Here is a 5717-nt window from a genome sequence, read left to right as displayed (position 1 = left end):
GCTCCAATTTGGGTTTAAGCTCAGATAACCGAAGGTCTGATCGACTTGTGCTTTTGATGGCCATTGGGAGGGCCTAAGCAATGGCCAGATGGCCGAACCATGTGACCGAAGTCGATCGTTAAACAAAGTAAAGATATAGGGAAAAGAATTTGCTTTTGGGACAAGAGTGGAGTTTTCATTAACTTGGGAAATTGCTCAAACGATTACAAAGTTTCAAAAGTAAAAACAGATAATGGCCAAGACGCACTCAGGCCTAGCCACTGCCCTTATGGACTTCTGGGAAAAAACTAGAAAATGAGATAGACAAATCCGAGGCTCTTTTTAGAGGTAAGCCTTTCTCAAGTTCAAGGCATTCCAAGGATTCTCTATCTCTCTGCCGTCCTTGTCTTCCAGCTTGTAGGAGCCATTGCCAACTTCCTTTACTACTCTATAGGGTCTTTCCCAATTAGGTTTGAATTTTGTTTTCTGGCTAGCACGGACCGCTTTCCTCCACACCCAGTCATCTGGCTTGAACTTTTGATTCTAACATTGCAGTCGTAGCCCCAAGCGACCTCTTGCTGGTAGCTAGCTAACTTGAGCTGGGCTTCATCCCTCTTTTCTTCGGCCAGAACGAGCTCCGCATCGACCGCTTCATCATTAGTCTGTGGGTCAAAGGCTTCTGTTCGAAGAGTGGGGAACCTTAATTCAAGGGGGATCACTGCCTCCATGCGGAAGGCCATAGCAAATGGAGTTTGACCGGTGGAGCGTCTTGGGGTAGAGTGGTAGGCCCAAAGAACTCGAGGAAGTTCCTCGGCCCATCGACCTCTCTTTGAGTCAAGTCGTCGCTTGATACCCGCACAGACCGTCTTGTTTGTAGCTTTCGCTTGGTCGTTACCTTGGGGGTATGATGGCGTGGAGTTGAAGAATTGGATACCAAATTCTGCACCTAGGCCAGTGAGTTCTTTACCGACGAATTGAGAGCCGTTGTCGGAGACAATTGCATGGGTATGCCGAACCGTGTGACTATGTTTCACCAAACAAATCGACGTACATTAGCCTTAATTGTGGTTACCAGCGGCTTGGCCTCTACCCATTTTGTAACGCCCCTAATTTTGGGTACGTTAAATAGACAATTTTATTGGAACTTCAAAATAGAGTCTGGCTCATTATTACATCACAACCTCCATAAGAGTACTTTCATTACAAAAGGGAGGGAAACTAGGGTTCCTAACTACAGCTCCGCCTGCTCCTCCATCCTAGCCAGCTCTTCAGCTCCAAAGGCCTCCAAGGCGTATAGCTCACCTTGATCATCTACAAAGTCTGACACATTATACTAGCGTCGCCACCAGTATAATATGTCAGGGTCACCAAAGGTAACACCATGAGCTACGAGAGCTCAATAGAATAATCCATACCCACTAACCCTTAAATTACAAACATTAGATCATAATATTAATGATTTCCACATAGTACATGAATATCTAACAAAACAGTTAACAATGACACATCCACATTCACTATTCAAACTAACATTGGTGTCCATGATTTTCTAAGTTTCTCCTACGCAACTTGTCATAGACTGTGTCGCCATTTTTCCACCAAATCATCATTTCCAAAATCATTATTTACACACCCAACCCCGATTTCGCCGCACCGGTCTCCCGAGTATCCTCACAATGGTTCCGTAACGTCGGGTTCTCATTGGCACACAAAATTTGCATTGGCTCCTCTCCGCGGATAACCAAGCCATATTACCAATGAGGCTACCACATCCGGCTCCATTGGCAATCTTCACAATGGGCTACCAAGTCCGGCCACATTGCAATTTTCACAATCCACACGATGGGCTACCAAGTCTGGCCACATTACGGTTTCCATACATACAATGGGCTACCAAGTTCGGTCACATTGTGGTTTTCGCAATCCACACGATGGGCTACCAAGTCCGGCCACATCGCGGTTTCCATACATACAATGGGCTACCAAGTTCGGCCACATCGCGATTTCCATACACACAATAGGCTACCAAGTCCGGCCACATTGCGGTTTCAAAACATGTTTTGTCATTGACACACCCTAGGTGTCATGTCTCTACTTTCTCGATTTCTGTGTCTCGTTTTCATGCAAAGACTCCGCGGTAGGACCTTTCACATATGTAATCATAAATCATTCATTGTAATCTTGAAACTAAACTAGCAAGATCATCCAACTCTATATTACTTTATCATGCTCATATCACAACTTAAAGCATAACACCACATGTACGGACGCCTTTGGAGTGGATACCACTTATGCTTTATCACACAAGTAATTCAAGTAATCACATATACATGCTCATAACCATCCTTAAGATCAAAATATGAATACTTTCAATCAAATTTATATTTCCAAAATCCCTTCTTTCTTTCTTTTAGGGAAGTTCAAAACAACATATGTTTTTCCGGAAAATAAGGTCGATATGTTCAACATCATCATATTTCTTTTCAAGCCTTTAGTAAAACACTTTTCAAGTTCTCATACATTTCAAACAAAACAATATATACATTTATACTTAGAGATAGCATATATGGGACTCTATGTATACTTAGAGATAGGGGATAAGAAGATTCAATTGTTCTTCTTGGCGGTAGGGCGGCTACAGAAAGTAAGTCGGCTATCAGACGAAGTAACTTCCTACGGTGATCTTATGATTACTTTGAAAGAGAAAGGTTTCTCTCGAAACTAGTTCTTGACTAAAACAACTAACTTTTGGAATCAGAAGAGTGGTTGAGTGGTGGTTTAGTGAAGGCCTTGGATGAGTTTCTTGAAGAACTTCAAGAAGAAACTCAAGAACAAGAAATTAAGAACAAAGTAAGAACACAAGGATTTCTAGAGAGAGAAGTTGAAGGATGGAAGGTGTGAGTTGAATGCTTGGACAAGGGTCCTATTTATAGGAAAAATGAAGCTCTATTTCCCTCTCTCTTGGCTGAAAATCTCCCTCTCTCTCTTTCCCATGGATTTGCTCCATTGTATTGTCACATCTCACCTTTCAAGCAAGCCATGACTTGTCATCCAATTTTAGGTTCAAAATCCAGGTTATCATGAAGGGTTTTTGGCTTGTCTTGTCCTAGGAAAGCTTCTTGCAAGGAAGAACAAAATAATAGGCTAGGATTATGTTTAAAGAAGCCTAGAAATGAGTTGTCAAATTGTACTTAGGCTTGAGGGTGAAGTTGGTAAAAGAGGTAGCTTTCTAGAGTGTACAAAACACATGCACACACCTCACTCCTCTCTCTCCCTCTCTCCTCTCGGCTCTCTCACTCTCTCCCTCTCTCTCCCTCTAGTACCATGTGTGTGTGTGTGTGTGTGTGTGTATATATATATATATATATATATATATATATATAGTCCCCTTCTCGTAAGAACCACCTCATTTTAATAAAATAAGGACCTCCCTTTCCCGATCAAATTTTGATGATCCGAGCCGCTTAATGTGTTCAGAACGTGATTTTAAGGGTACCCGCGAGAAATCAGCAAAAACAAAAACCGGGAAGGGCTTCATCCAAGCAGTTTTTGTTATATTTTTATCAAACGGTTCAAATAAAAACTGCTCAAATCAAGCCCTTCCCGGTCATTTTTTTTTGCCGATTTCTCGCGGGTACCCTTAAAATCATGTTTTGAACACATTGAGCGGCTCGGATCATTGAAATTTGATCGAAAAATTGGAGAAATGGGGAGGTCCTTATTTTAGTTAAAATAAGGACCTCCTCATTTGAAAATAACTGTATATATATATATATATATATACACACACACACACACACACACACTAGGTTTAGGGCTATTAGTCTTAGGGTTGCATGCATGGCAAGGCTAAGTTTGCTTCTTTTGGAAGCAAAATGACGGCTTCCTATGGTCCATGATTTGTCTTATCAAATTCATAGATTCATTGGCAAATTCTAATGTCTACTCCCTCCGTCCCTAAATGTTTGGCACTTTTGGGAGTTCTAACTTTTAAGGAACAAATATTATTGTATTGTGCAAAAATCAAGTGTCCAATCTTACCCTTCTGGTGTACTTTGAATAGTACTTGAAAATTTGAATTTGAAATTTGGTGCCAAAAGAAAAGGGTAACATAGGAAATTTACCATATTTTTCTTTTGAATTTTCAAAATGGACAAATAATATGGGACAATAAAAAACATGAAAGTGCCAAATATTTAGGGACGGAGGGAGTATTATCCAAGGGATAAAATTTTTCCTAACAACTATTATCTAATGGGTAGAGGAATAATGATGATAAGTAAGGTTGAAATGACTAGTCATGAGGTATAATGATTACCTCCCTAGGTCTAAAAGGTTCAATTAGGGTTGAGAGGGGTTCATAAGGCTTAAAGATGGTCAAAAAGGTTCATATAGGGTTAGGAGATTGTAACTAGGTGAAATGGTAATTCGGTTTCTACAACTAATTGGTTGGAAGCTAATTCTACTTGCCAAGTAGGATTTCTAGCCAAGAAATATAATTTAAAGATTTTATTTTACTCATTAGGAAAATATACAAGTGCTTCTATAAGCATACTTGTCTTTAGAAAATGACTAGATTGTTTGGTGCAAAAAGATATAATTTTATAAGTTTCAAAACTAATTATGACGGATTATTAGAAATTAAAAAGGAATTTCAAAAGCAATCCAAGTAATTAAAATAAAATTTAAATATTTAACGAAATTTTTATTTACCAAAAATCAACGTCGTTACACATTTTGAGAAGTAATATGTGGCTATGATAAGAAATTTGAATCCTCCTAGAGCAGTAGGGAGCTTTCCAACAATATCTAGGCCGCATTGAGCAAATGACCTTGGGCTTGTGATTGGTTTGAGGTCTTAAGTTGGCTGCTGCAGGAAGGGTGAGAAAAGTTGGCACCGTTGACACTTCTTCTCCACTTCTTCGTAATCCTTCTTCATGCCTTTCCAAAAATAAACCTAACTCAAGGCCCTTTGGCAGAGCAAGTGGCCGCCAGAATGACAACCACAACTACCAGAATGTATCTCGGCTAAGATGGCTGGAACTTCAGTGGGATAGATAATGTGAAGGTACAGCCCAGTGAAACTCTTTCGGTAAAGCTGACCGTTGTTCGAGAGCCAATAATAAGCTGCCTTGCTTCGTATATGATGGGTCTCTTTCTTGTCTTGTGGAAGTGTCTCGTTCTTTAGGAATGCAATTATTTCATCCATCCAACTAGGGCCGAGCTCAATGTTGAGGATTTCTCTCGTCACGTCGAAGCTCGGTGCGTCTATTTCGCTGAGACTAATTGTTCGGTACTTAGATGCTTTACTTGCAAAGGCTAGGCTTGCTAAAGCATTGGCATGTGTGTTGTTCTCCTTATTGATCTGCTCTATGTGGAATCCTTTGAAGTGAAGGATTAGCTCTAAAGCTGTTGCTTGATACTTTAGCATTATGGGATCTCGAGCCTCATAATCCCCTGTCACTTGGTTGATAATCAATTGCGAGTCACAAAAAACATGCAAGTCTTTCACTTGTAGACATGCGGTGGTGCGAAATCCGGCAAGGAGGGCTTCATACTCAGCCTCATTGTTAATGGCCGGGAAGTTGATTGTGGTTGCACTTTCGTGTAGGACACTGCATGGAGTTACGTGGACGACCCCCACGCTGGCTCGTTACTATTCGGTGCTCCATCTACGTGTAGTTTTCAGACATCACCACTGATGAGGTTCCAAGTTTTTCGAGCCTTAAATTGTTCTA

This window comes from Rhododendron vialii, chromosome 1a (assembly GCF_030253575.1).
Source record: "Rhododendron vialii isolate Sample 1 chromosome 1a, ASM3025357v1".
NCBI lineage: Eukaryota > Viridiplantae > Streptophyta > Magnoliopsida > Ericales > Ericaceae > Rhododendron > Rhododendron vialii.
This window is presented reverse-complemented; position numbering follows the sequence as displayed.